The sequence below is a fragment of the Pseudophryne corroboree genome, chromosome 2 (assembly GCF_028390025.1).
Source record: "Pseudophryne corroboree isolate aPseCor3 chromosome 2, aPseCor3.hap2, whole genome shotgun sequence".
Taxonomy (NCBI): Eukaryota; Metazoa; Chordata; class Amphibia; order Anura; family Myobatrachidae; genus Pseudophryne; species Pseudophryne corroboree.
This window is the reverse complement of record NC_086445.1, coordinates 415,092,570-415,106,659: the sequence shown is the minus strand read 5'-3', so window position 1 is coordinate 415,106,659 and position 14,090 is coordinate 415,092,570. Positions and strand designations below refer to the sequence as shown.

The 14,090-nt window shown below is 46.7% G+C and overlaps 1 protein-coding gene across 11 annotated transcripts in view; it reads left to right on the top strand.

Annotated features, from left to right (window-relative positions):
• Nucleotides 1-14,090, top strand: part of DMD (dystrophin) — a 3,641,189-nt gene that overhangs the window by 1,341,819 nt on the left and 2,285,280 nt on the right. The window contains exon 1 of one of the 11 annotated variants that reach the window (XM_063953480.1): nt 1,303-1,381. The exons of 9 other annotated variants lie outside the window; for them this stretch is intronic. The gene's annotated coding sequence lies outside the window, so the exon portion shown is untranslated. Of the gene's footprint in view, nt 1-1,302; nt 1,382-14,090 lie in introns of those variants that run through there. One more of the 11 variants, XM_063953481.1, reaches the window with a different exon arrangement.

The following is a 14,090-nucleotide window of genomic DNA, read 5'->3' as shown; positions in this document are numbered from 1 at the left end:
GGCGCTCATCTCTAGTTCAAAGTACTGATTGCTGTCAATGCTCGACCCTCAATTAATATAAACTTTTTAATTTTTCTCTTAAAATAATATTTATTAAAGCTTAATCTATTTTATTTTTTGGTGAGCTTGTAAATGTGCTTTCCAGTATAAAGTGCACTTGGTTTATACAAAAATTAAAATGTAATGTCTGGTTACCAATCCCTGGCAGCTCACAGGACAAGTAAAAAGATACATGTGCAATCTCCACCCCCTGCAGCTCATTTAAATACCTCAACCAACATGATCTCTTTACTTCTGTGATCTGGTTTTGCCACTCCTTTCAAAACTGTAAAGTGGACTGTATGACTTATGTGACAGATATGGGGGATGATTCAGACCTGATCGCTGGGCTGCTCACTTTACTGTTCTGCATTCGGATAGTTGCTGCCACCAGGGGGAGTGTAAATTCGCCGTGCAAGTGTGCGATCCCATGTGTATACAGAGCTGCAAATATCCACTGTGTGCAGTCTCTGTGCAGCCCAGGACTTACACCTTCAGTTCGATGATAAGAGGCTGGTCGGTGCCGGAGCTGACGTCAGACACCCTCCCTGAAAACGCTTGGTCATGCCTGCGTTTTTCCGGACACTCCCTGTAAATGGTCAGTTACCACCCACAAATGGCCTCTTACTGTCAATCACCTTGTGAACGCCCGTGCGATCAGATTTTTCGCACCATCCCGTTGCTGACCGGTGATGCCCGTTGTTATCTGACATGCATGCGCATTGCGATGCATGCACAATTATGACCTGATCGCCTGCTGTGCAAAAACGCATAGCTGCGATCAGGTTTGAATCAGGCCCATGGTTTTTCCTGAACACCTTGAGCAGTATACTCCTCAGATTGCACAATAAATGTATGTATGTACACAGTATGTTAAAGTACAATTTATCTGGGCATTTCCCTCTGATTGTCAAGCGCTGTGCCCACAGCATTCAAATAAACTTTTTTTTACAAGCATTGGTTGTAAGGTTGCATTGCTCCTTACGTACATTACTGAGTATATCACATGCTACTGTTCTATATCAATTTGGGAACACCTCTGTGTAGCTTGTCTGCATTTTGATATACTGTATATATTTTGTTATACAGTATAGGAGCTTTGTCCCTTAGTTTTGAAAAATTCTACCTGGTAACAAGTTATTACATTTGTAGTATTATGAATGTAACTTATTTATTTAGCACACCTTTTGTAGCAGGTGTTTGTTCATGCCCATTTGTAACATGGGAGACTGGGAGTCACCTGGGATGGGTGTGGTTAAGCTGCTGCAGTTGATAACAGTTACATCCCATGACCAGAAAGTGACAGTTGGGAGAAGTCATCTTGGAGATGTGAGCCAACAGGGTTTGTATTGTATTGCAATTTTGTATTGTAATAATATATACTTTATATACTGTTATGGTTGCACTGTATGTGCACTCTAAAAGATGCTCTAGAGCAGGCATGTCCAAACTGTGGCCCTCCAGCTGTTGTGAAACTACACACCCCTGCATGCCCTGACACAGTTTTGCTGTCAGAGAATGCAATAGCTGTGTCAGGGCATGCTGGGATGTGTAGTTTCTCAACAGCTGGAGGGCCGCAGTTTGGACATGCCTGCTCTAGAGTTTGATACACAAGGGTATTCATACACTTTTTGCCCAAGGCATCCTAAATAGTCCCTCATGGTGCAGCAGGATCCTTTGAAACTTTGGGGGTAATTCCAGATTCAGTATAACAGAACATGGTGGGAGGAATAGCTACAAGCTTCGGTGGTCAGTGTAGTTTTTTCACTTCATGTAGTTTTTAGCAGTGCAAATACAGTAAGACAAAACTTTTGAAAAAAAGAATGCTTGCCGCGGCAAAGGGGGTAATTCCAAGTTGATCGCAGCAGGATTTTTTTTAGCAGTTGGGCAAAACCTTGTGCACTGCAGGGGAGGCAGATATAACATGTGCAGAGAGAGTTAGATTTGGGTGGGGTGTGTTCAATCTGCAATCTAATTTGCAGTGTAAAAATAAAGCAGCCAGTATTTACCCTGCACAGAATTAAAATAACCTACCAAAATCTAACTCTATCTGCACATGTTATATCTGCCTCCCCTGCAGTGCACAAGGTTTTGCCCAACTGCATGAAGTGAAAAAACTACACTGACCACCGAAGCTTGTAGCTATTCCTCCCACCATGTTCTGTTATACTGAATCTGATACTTTGTACATATAGTAGGTTGTATCAATTCCTTTGCAACAAACGTCACAACCTTGCATCTCTGGTACACTGTGAGCTGCTTTGTATGTGGATCTGATGCGACTAAGATGTGATACAGTATTTAATGAAGAAGTATGCTACCTGTGTTAGAGCATCTCATCACACAAAACATCTCACCCCATATGGCGTAAAGACCCTAGGTGTATGAGGACACACCTGCACTTTTCCTCCTTAATTACACCCAAGCACTAATGAATCCACTGCTGCTGATCATTTTGAGCAATGTTGGATGAATGCCCATGGCAGAGAGCAGGGTGGCCTGAGGAACCTGCCCCTTAACTTAGGTAGGCTGGGCTGACCTTGACTGATAGAGGAGTCCAGCACTGATGATCACAGCCACATACTTCCTCTAGGTAATAGACAGTTGTATATTATTTCTGATTCACTGCTGTCTGAATTAAAGTCGGCTCACAACTGGTGCAACTGGCACTGTCAGTCTGCCTGACCGAGTGTCTGTCACAGGCAGAACAGAGGATTGTCCACTGTGTTCCTGCCATCACCAAGGTACATGTCCCTGTTCTCCACACCACACAGAACATTGTGCTTGTACCCCTGTCACCCACTGTCTCTCCCCATTATTCTCTGACTCTCGCCGTCACTCACTGCCTCTCCCTGTCATCCTGCATTTCACTGTCACCCTCTGCTTCCACTTGCCTTCCAGAGTCACCCACTACCTCCCCCTGCTTCTCCCTGTCACCCACTGCCTCTCCCTGTCACCCACTGCTTCTCCCTATCACCCACTGCAGGTGGCATATTGTGAACTTGGATTGGGGTGAGGGAGGGGTGGCCCAAATTATATTTTTGCACCTGGAACCATCAATCACCAGTTTTGCCACTGGTTGCAAGACAAAAACATTTTTGACAATTGGAGGGGTTTCTGGGTACTCAGAACATCCCCTTCCCCTTTCTTGTGCTACTGTTTTTTTTACGAATGGAAGAAACAAAGGCATGCTTGAATGTTTTGGGAATACTGTAGTGCCTAATAATACCCTTTTCACGCAGAAAGTAAAATTACCAGGTTAAGAAGTTCTACTCAGTAATTTGCCGATAATCACGGGTCCTTTTTCTATGTGAAAGGTTCAACCGAAGTTGAAATTCCCGGGACTTGGACTTTGGCTCAGGAATTTACCAGGGTCAGAGACTTTGGAATTTTGATCCAGCATTCACAGCGGCGGAGGGCATCCTATGGTGAAGGACAGGGACAGCTGCAGCAGTGCCTCCACCAATTACACTGCGCTGCTGCGGCTCCCTCCTCCACCTCCCTCCTCCTCCTTCTCCCCTGCCTGGGATCTCTGCCAGAAGAAGCTGCACCAAGGAACCTGAGCCAGCGGAGACAGTAAGTATAATCTATTCTTTCTTTCTTTCTTTCTTTCTTTTTTTCTATTCTGTCTGCCTTAATGTGTAAAAAGGGGGACGCTGGCTGCCGTAATGTGTAAAAAGGGGACGCTGTCTGCCGTAATGTGTAAAAAGGGGACGCTGTCTGCCGTAATGTGTAAAAGGGGGACGCTGTCTGCCGTAATGTGTAAAAAGGGGGACGCTGTCTGCCGTAATGTGTAAAAAGGGGGACGCTGTCTGCCGTTATGTGTAAAAAGGCGGGCGCTGTCTGCCGTTATGTGTAAAAAGGGGACGCTGTCTGCCGTTATGTGTAAAAAGGGGACGCTGTCTGCCGTTATGTGAAAAAAGGGGACGCTGTCTGCCGTAATGTGTAAAAAGGGGACGCTGACTGCCGTAATGTGTAAAAAGGGGGACGCTGGGGGGGCGTGGCCTGGACGGGTATGGAGTAGCACTTGCACTGTGCAGCTCTTCAGCCACTATATCTTGATTCGCTATCCTGTACTCCCCCCCCCTGGGTCTAATACTGGGGCCATAGCTTTCTAAACCTTTACTGCCCCCACCCTGGAGCAGGTTTGGCCCGGCTGCTGCTGTCTCCCGTGTTCCTGGAGCCCTGTCTGTGTGTGCCCTGATCTGCGCTAGGCCAGCATGTGAAGCCGCGGACTCGCGCTCTCCTCCAACCGGAAGTCCGGCTCCTGCTTCCTGCCGCCGCCCGCTACAGCCAGCCATGCCACTGGTGATCGGGAGAGGAGAGCTCTCATCTGCCGCTCCGTCTGCCAGCAGGAGCGCCCGGGGTGTCCACTGTGCGGCTGTCCGGATCATCCTGCACTACCGCGGACTTGCACTGCCCGTGAAACCGGAAGTTCGGCTCCCGCTATTTACCGCCGCCCGCTGCAGCCAGCCGAGATGCTGGCGAGCGGGAGTGGGAAACCTGCATCTGCCGCCCCCTCTAGCTGTGAGTGAGCCTGGAGGGAATACAGAGCGGCCACCCTGATCACCCTCTGCTGTCTGCCACTGCGGCCATTCTCTGGATCCCCTGCTGTGCTGCATGCCTATATCCTGACTGAGACCCAGGTACACGGGTCTGTTGCTGTGGGGAGGACCGATGTTTGGTGCTTCCATTGAGCTGGCTGGGTGACCCTTGTGCTGCATATACCCTTTCCCCCCTCCTCCTGCTTTACTCCTCTGGCTCGCTGACCTTGCCCTCATCCTGTATGGTGCGGGCTCCCCTGCTGAGCCTGGAAGATAGTGCTGGGGGACTGTTCTTCTGTGCCTCACGGCTCTGTTTGGGGGTGATACTGCCTATTCTCCTGCTCCATTAGGTGGACACTTTGCATTATAACCGGAGACTCTGGTCCTGTTATCTATCTATAAATATCTATATACTCTCTTGCACCCGCTGGCCACTCCATACTGTGTTAGTGCGCGCGCTCCCCTCTTGTCTGCATTTGCTTTGATATATCCTGTTGGCTGGTTGGAGCGACACTGTGTTGTCCAAAATGGTGAGAGGCCGCCAACATAGTGCTGTGGCGGGCGTGATGGATAAGTTTGCTTGTAACCCTGGCCCTCAGCAGCAGAGGGGAGAGACTGTACGGTCTGAGGCATTGCCCCCATCTCCTGCATACAGTTCTGCCTCCTCTGACCCACCGGATGCTGCATTGCAGAGAGTATTGGATGTAGTGACTGCCAGTGAGGCGCGTCTGGCTGATAAAATCGGGCAAGTGCAGTCTCTCTATTATCCATCAGGACCTCCAGCGGGTGAGAGAGAGAGTGGGAGAGGCTGAGACCCGTATATCCAATGTTGAAGACTCTGTCGGCCCGCTGGGTCGCCGTACTGATGCTTTGGAATCTCAGATGACTGACGTGCGCAAAAAGCTGACGGATATGGAGGGACGTTTATGGCGCAATAATGTCTGCTTCATTGGCCTACCTGAGAAGGAGGAGGGCTCATCTCCTGAAGAGTTTCTCAAAAAATGGCTCCAGGATGCCTTTGGGTCTGAGGAATTTTCGTCTTACTTCACCGTTGAACGGGCTCATAGAGTTCTGATGTGCCCACTGCCTCCAGGGGCTCCACCCCACACCTTTATTGCTAAATTCCTCCACTTCCATGACCAGGACATAGTTCTGAAGCTGGCTTATACAAAAGGCCCTTTAAAATGGAATGGGTCGCCCATATCGGTTTTCCCGGATTTTGCGGTGGATGTACAAAAAGATAGGGCTCAATTCTTGCCTGTTAAGAGGAGACTCCGTGAACTTGACCTGCCATATGCCATGCTCTTTCCATCGAGACTGCGGGTGGTGGCTGATGGAGGAACAAAATTTTTTGCAACTCCTCGTGAGGCCATGGTATGGCTGGACAGACGATTTCCGGCGAGGCGTGCCCTTGCGGATCCTTGATTTTCCCATGTAGCTCTGGAAGCAGGATTTCTTTTCCTTTGTTATTTAATGTGGGGTGACAGGATGCAGGAGTGTCTGATTGTTTTTGGTTTCTCTCTCATCCTCCGCTGTTCTGCCTCCATGGTTTAAACATGTTATTTGGTTATTCGCTTAACTGACCTGATGTATCTTTTATGTTTTTTTTGGGGGGGTGGGGGGGGGCTAGATATATGGTTTGATATATATGGTTCTATAATATCCGTGTATGTTTCATTTTGTGTATTAGACAGACCTAGGGGGTGGATCTCTACGGTTTTCCCTCAATTTTTTCGGGGGGGGGGGGGTGTGGTTGGTGGCTGGAAGCTACCTCTTTTTTTTTCCCGAGAGTCATTATATTCTTGGCCCCAATTAAGGTGTGTTTGCACTAGTTAATTGTGCAACGAAGTTTTGTTTTTTTTTCTTCTAGGTATTTGCACTCAGTTTTGGGATCCAAGTATGCTGCATGTTGGGGGTGGTATACAGGGTGGGGGGCGAGGGGAGGTTCTGGGCTGTAATTGTTTTTTGTGTGGAAGTTTATGTTTTGGTTGTATGTGGTTTGCTGCTGTACTATTTAGGCACTGGTGTCCGGTAACTGCACTTATGCATGGCGGAATTGGCTGGCTGCGGGGTGTTGTGCTTATTATGCTTCTGACATCCTATGGCTGGGCTTAAAGTGCTGTCGTGGAATGTGAGAGGGCTCAATGATAAAGTTAAGAGGTCCCTGGTACTCCGGCAGATTAGACATTATGCCGCTGATATTGTCTGTCTTATGGAAACTCACTTGGTGGGTGGTAAGATTCTTTCTTTCTTTCTTTCTTTGAAGAGACCCTGGGTGGAATGGGCGTACCATTCTATGCACACTTCTGCCACTCGTGGAGTTTCGGTTCTTATTAGAAGGACCGTCCTCTTTGTGCTGGAGTCTATACAAGTGGATCCCTGGGGGAGATATGTGTTTTTGAAATGTATATTATTTTATGTTCCTGTTCTCCTTCTAGCTGTTTATGTGCCCCCCCCCCCTTACTCTCCTGATGTCCTTAAGAAGGCTGCTGGGTTCATGGCCTCATTTCCCGGGATATCTGTTATTTGCCTGGGGGACTTCAATAATGGGCTAGATGCGGCGAAGGACAGGTTCTCTATATCTCCATCTGCTGCGTATCCTGGGAAATCCACCTTTGCTGATGTAGTGTCGGGGTTGGGCCTGGTCGATCCCTGGAGGTTGAGACATCCGTCTCTTAAACAATACTCCTGTTTTTTTTGTGGCCACACCCCTTCCCCATGAAGCCTTGCCCCTATATTTTTTGTGCGCGCCTACAGCGCGCACTGCCCCTGTTTTACATGGAGGGGGAGCTCCGATGCCGTTTCTTGCACACAGTGCTAAAATGTCTAGTTACGGCACTGTTGCTAGGTATCCATTCCTCTGGCTCTGAGCAGGTCCCCCTCACCAGATCCTCTCCTGGGGTGAGGGGGTGGACTTGGACGGGATGAGGGGGGCCCCAAATAATTTTGTTGCACCTGGGCCCACCGCTCGCTAGTTCCGCCACTGCCATGGCATGTACACTTTGCTAAACATCACGAGTTTTATACACAACACTAAATCAGTCCAAAGTCTTTTAAAGTCTTCCTCACCTCTAGCCTGATGGTTCAGTGTCAAACCATGTCTTCCTCTCCATAATACCCCGTTCAGATATAAGTCTAAAACCCACACTCGTAGAGTGGGCAGATCGCAGGCTATTACATAAGTCTCCAAGCCTGTTATGCGTGTCTGTGGATCTGAGTGCTCAATCATCGCACCAGAGAGATAATCTGGTAATTGGCTTACCATGATCATTGGGTCTGCATACAGTACATTATGGCCCTCATTCCGAGTTGTTCGCTCGCTAGCTACTTTTAGCAGCATTGCACACGCTAAGCCGCCGCCCTCTGGGAGTGTATCTTAGCTTAGCAGAATTGCGAACGAAAGATTAGCAGAATTGCGAATAGAAAATTCTTAGCAATTTCTGAGTAGCTCCAGACTTACTCAGCCATTGCGATCAGTTCAGTCAGTTTCGTTCCTGGTTTGATGTCACAAACACACCCAGCGTTCGCCCAGACACTCCCCTGTTTCTGCAGACACTCCCGCGTTTTTCCCAGAAACGCCAGCGTTTTTTTGCACACGCCCAGAAAATGGCCAGTTTCCACCCAGAAACACCCACTTCCTGTCAATCACACTCCGATCACCAGAACGATGAATAATCCTCGTTATTCCGTGAGTAAAATACCTAACTTTTGTGTAAAATAACTAAGCACATGCGCTCTGCGAACCTTGCGCATGCGCAGTAAGCGACTAATCGCAATAAAGAGAAAATCGGCAACGAGCGAACAACTCGGAATGACCACCCATGTCTGAAGTAATGTATTACATAAACTGCACATTGTTTAGGGCAGACTATAGCTTGTTACAGATATGTCCTCATACATCTTTGCTGCAGTCACGCCGCCAAACAGCCCTTCTTGAACGCCTGGTCATGTGAGAGTCTTTTAGTGTCAGGCGTCTTTTTTGCTGAAAATGTATATTAGTCACAATGCAATGCATCTAGGATATGAGAGTAAACTTTTGTCCAACTGACATCATGATAAAGAATATGTTGTGTGTACCATAATACATGAATATGTTTCATGAAAGCTACAGATGTGTTCACTTACATTTTTGCTTTTTTGCTCAATTTGGCACAACATGCAAAACACGACTAAGCTGTTTTTCACGAGTAGCGAGTGGATGGATTTTAAATTTTTCATTTGCCAGAATAGAATATGTATAAAGTAAGATATTAAATCAGCAAATTAAGAAAAATCACAAGGCATGACTAAATCTCTGAGTGTATTGCCTGCAAAACCGTGCCATACATGGCGGGATATAGCAAAGATGTACAGGATGTGGACACATCTGTATAATACAGTAGTAATGCTGCTGGGGAATTGCCTCTGATGGGAATAAAGCTACTACTGGGATATGGGGCTCTATTTACTATGGGGTCTATTTAGTAAGCCTTAGATGGAGATAAAGTACCAGCCAATACGCTCCTAACGGACATGTCACAAACTCAGTTTGGAAAATGACAGTTAGGAGCTGATTGGCCCTGACTTTGTCTCCATCCACTTTATCTCCACCCATGGCTTAGTAAATAGACCCCTAAGTCTTGGATGAAGGTAAAGTGGTCGAAGATAAAGTACCAGCCAATCAGCTCCTAACTGCCATGTCACAGGCTGGATTTGAAAAATGACAGAACCTGACTGGCCGTACTTTATCTTCATCCACTTTACCTCCATTCAAAGGCTTAGAACTATGGACACAAGAGTAGAGTGCTGGATAATGTTACAGGGGCATCAAAACTGCAGGAGTCCTGCTAGCTGTGTCGCAGTTAGATCTAGTCTAGAGTCAGATTAATAAGGCAGATAGGATTAAAAAGAAGCAAAGCAAGCATAATGTATCATATTATGCAGGCACAGTACACAGTGACATCACAAGCAAAGTGCAGGGGGAGTGGCCCGCACCTGGGTCTCACCAAAGTGCCTGCTCTTCTGCAGTGACAGGAGCTGGGTGCTGCGATGTCATATTCTCCTGCAGCACTCAGCTCCTGTCACAGATAAAAATCCAGCACTAAATGATATCCAGTTTCCGGGGAAGCTGGAAATGCCCCCGTAGTGACGGAGAAGAGATCTTTGAGTCCATGCCCCTTTTAAATTAGACCACGCCCCATTTTCAGGCAGCCACACCTCCAGCAATGGGACAGTGGTAGTGTAATAATGCGGAGTGATTACGAGGTGTAACCACACCCAGTGATGCCTCTGACAGTACATAATATTTGAGGCTCTCATCCTTCAGTGTATGTTTTGTTAAGGCCTTTTTCTAATCAGCAATTTAAAGGTTGAAATTATTTATATAATCAAATTAGAACAAGAATTAGAGTTTTAGGTAAATGTCTGGCACTGCCTTCCCAAGTAAGTATGGCTGGCATTGCCTGGCATGGTAAGCATGGCTGGTACTACCCCCTTAGGTAAGTATGGATGGTACTGCCTTCGCAGTTAAGTATAGCTGGTACTACCTGGTCAGGATAAGTATGACTGTCACTTGTATTGCAAGTAACATTGAGCCAGGACAAGACTTTCCTATAGCCCAATGTCTGTGCTATCTAGTGGAGAAGGTAAGTGATTACAAGCAGGTTAATGTTTCCTCTAACAATTCCGTCATTGTGCTGGGTAGGATCGCATTGTGCTGATTTTACTCTGGATTTTGATAAGCTCGGTGGGAAGAAGTCAGCAGAGGCCAGTGAACATTACACAGGTGTCCTACAGTGTTCTGCAATCTGTACAGGTAGGGTGGTAGTCAGGTATTTACTGCATAGTGCAGCCAGTATAACTGTAGGAGTGGTCTTCACTTTGCCGGCAGTCGGGCTCCCAGTGATCAGCATACCGGCGCCGGAATCCCGACCGCTGGCATACCGACAGTTCTTCTCCCTCTTTGGGGTCCACGACCCCCCTGGAGGGAGAATAGATAGCAAGGCACACGTAGCGCGCCACTGTGCCTGCAGCGTGGTGAGCACAGTGAGCTCGCAAGGGGCTCATTTGCGCTCGACTAGCTGTCGGTATGCCGGCGGTTGTGATTCCGGGGCTGGTATGCTGGTCGCCGGGAGCCCGACCGCCGGCAACACATACTACACCCTAATTGTAGTCAGTTCCCGGTGTCTGCTACATACATTGCAAATTATATACACCTAGGACATGCTTTGGTCACTCTGCAGCAGAGACTCCTGTCATGTACAGCAAGGGCACCTTCCTTCTCCTGCCTTCTGTATACCCAGTCCTCCAAGTACCATATGTGCAGCCTTTGTCTGCTGGGGTCCACTGCACTTCTCTTCCAGCCTTCGGACTCTCACCCAGGACCATCTATCTGGCTCTACCCATCCATCTTCAGCCTGATTCAGGTACAAGGACAGTCCACAGCCCCACCCCCTTGGCACACCCTACCCCTTGACACTGGCAGTGACTAGCCCTGGGAATCAGCTCTGGAGCTGTGTCTCCTATTCCCAGGGCTGACCCTGCACTAGTCCAAAACTATATGGTATATGAGTGCATATCTATGGTAAAGGGTTGTTGCAGTGGCATGAAAGACCAGTACATATGAAGCTTGGGGATTTTCCTCCTTATATATGTAAAAGTGACCTGTCATGCATTTCACATTGTCAACAAAAAGGAATAATTATCTATATAAATTATTTATATAATGCACACATGTTCTGCAGCAGCGCTTTACAGAGAATATTTGGCCATTCACATCAGTCCCTGCCCCAGTGGAGCTTACACTCTATGGGCCTAATTCAGAGTTGATTGCAGCAGCAAATTTGTTAGCAGTTGGGCAAAACCATGTGCACTGCAGGGGGGGGGGGGGGGCAGATATAGTATGTGCAGAGAGAATAAGATTTGGGTGAGGTGTGTTCAAACTGAAATCTAAATTGCAGTGTAAAAATAAAGCAGCCAGCATTTACCCTGCACAGAAACAAAATAACCCACCCATATCTAACTCTCTCTGTGAATGTTATATCTGCCAGACCAGCAGTGCACATGGTTTTGCCCAACTGCTAACAAATTTGCTGCTGCGATCAACTCTGAATTACCCCCTACATTCCCTACAACATGTACATGCACACAAACTAGGGTTAATTTTGTTGGGAGCCAATTAACCTACCAGTATATTTTTGAAGTGTCGAAGGAAACCAGTGAACCTGGAGGAAACCCACATAAGTACGGGAAGAATATGTGAACTCCACAAAGTTAGAGCCATGGTGAACCCAAAACCTCAGTGCTGTGAGGCAGTAATGCTAACCATTACACCAGCGGTGGCAAACCCGCAGCTCTTTCATCCTCCATATGCGGCTCAGTTGGCTCCCGCCTCCCGCAGCCCGACACACTTCCTAGTGTTTCTAACGGTGCCAGCCTGCGAGCCAATCAGAGCTCGCGGACCGGCAGCTAAGGCCACTGATAGGCTTCCAGACCGCAAGCTTTGATTGGCTCATGGACCGGCGCCTATTGAAGATGGACACCGCCGCCGGAGACCGAGGGGTAGGAAAGGCGCATGCTGCACTCTCCTCCCTGCCCTCACAAACAGCAGAGCAGTGAGCAGCACTTGGGGGGGGGGGGGGGCACTGTGAGGACATGTGTATCTGGCACTGGGGGCATATCTGGCACTGTGGGGACATGTATATCTGGCACTGGGGACATATCTGGCACTGTGGGGACATGTGTATCTGGCACTGTGGGGCATATGTATCTGGCACTGTGGGGCATTTGTGTACCTGGCACTGTGTGGCATATACTGTATGTATCTGGCACTGTGGGGGTAAGTGTATCTGGCACTGGGGGCATATATGTATCTGGCACTGTGGGGACATATGTGTATTGGCACTGTGGGGCACATATGTATCTGGCACTGTGGGGACATATGTGTATCTGGCACTGTGTGGCATATATGTATCTGGCACTGAGGAGGCACACATTTTTTGGCATTTTTATATGTATGTGTCACTGTACTGGTGCACTATATATATGTGGCACTGTACAACATGTCTAAAAACGGGGTTATGACACAAGGTCATACTCCTACAGACGTCATACCGAAAGGTGCGCACACAAAAATGGGGTGTGACTTTGTGACAACTATGCAACACCCCCATTTTTGTGCATGCACCTTTGGCGCAAGCATGATAGTGGCTCTTACCCTTTACTACAGATCTTTTCTGGCTCTTTGCCTCTGAATGGTTGGCCACCCCTGCATTACACCATCCCTGCTGCCCCATGAAAAATCTTACAGGTCAGTTGGAAATTTGTATTGTTGTTCCAGCCTCTTAAAAGTTTGCAATTTGCATCTGTTATTTTACAGTATATTGTATACTGTTAAACTAAATCCTGTTCCCAGACCAAACCAAAGTAAGAGCGCTTATATATTAATAGAACACTATAGCATGCAGTTGATAGATTTTATCAGAGGGTTAGGTAAAATTTGTCATCAAAAGATCTGAGGATATTCGATATCTAAAACATCTGTACTGTAAGAAGTATGCATTTATGAGCCTATGCTGTAGAGACACGTTTGGAGTGGACCAATTGCATTCACAACACTCTTGTTCATTTAAGGCCTAGTTTTGTTTAATTTAAGTAATTATAAATTAGATGTATATGGTATAAATAGCATGGTGTTGCTGCTGATGTTTCTATATGAGAGGAAAAACATTGGACAAAAACTAAATGTGTTTATTTCAAAGCAAAGTAAATTCCGTAACTCACCAAGGTTATAATCTGCTCTTGTGATAGGGGTAAAGAACCAATTACAGTAGGTTCTGATTACTAAGGTACTGAAGAAAAATGCAGTAAAGCGCAATGTATTATTGTTTAGAAGAAAAGCTTTTTGAAAACAGTTCTGAGGAATTGAATTATCAATGCACAATTTAATTAACCTTTCTCAATTCTTATTTCCCAGCACACCCATGAAAACAATTCCCATCATAAAGCAACAAAGATTTATCCAAAAAGAGTACAAAATAAAATAAAAACTATTTTATTGCATTAAGTGTAGTGTTACCGTTAGTACTTTTATCTATTGCATTTATAGAGCTTATAATGAAGCAATATTTGTTAACATATTATATAGCCATCAGCCATAACATTAAAATTGCTGACGGTTGAAGTGGATACCATTGATTATATTGTTACAATGGCACCTGTCAAGGGGTTGGGATGTACAGTATTAGGCAGCAAGCGAACACCCCGTTCTAGAAGTTGATATGTTGGAAGCAGGAAATATGAGCAAGAGCAAGAATCTAAGATAGCTAGATGACTGGGTAGGAGCATCTTCAAAATGGTAGGTCTAGTGATATGCAGTGGTCGGTACCTAACAAAAGTGGTTCAAGAAAGAAAGGACATGCAGTAAACCAGTGACAGTCATGGGTACCCAAGGCTCACTGATGTGCATGGGGAGCGAAGACTAGTCCATCTGTTCCGATCCCACAGAAGAGCGACTGTAACATAACTTGC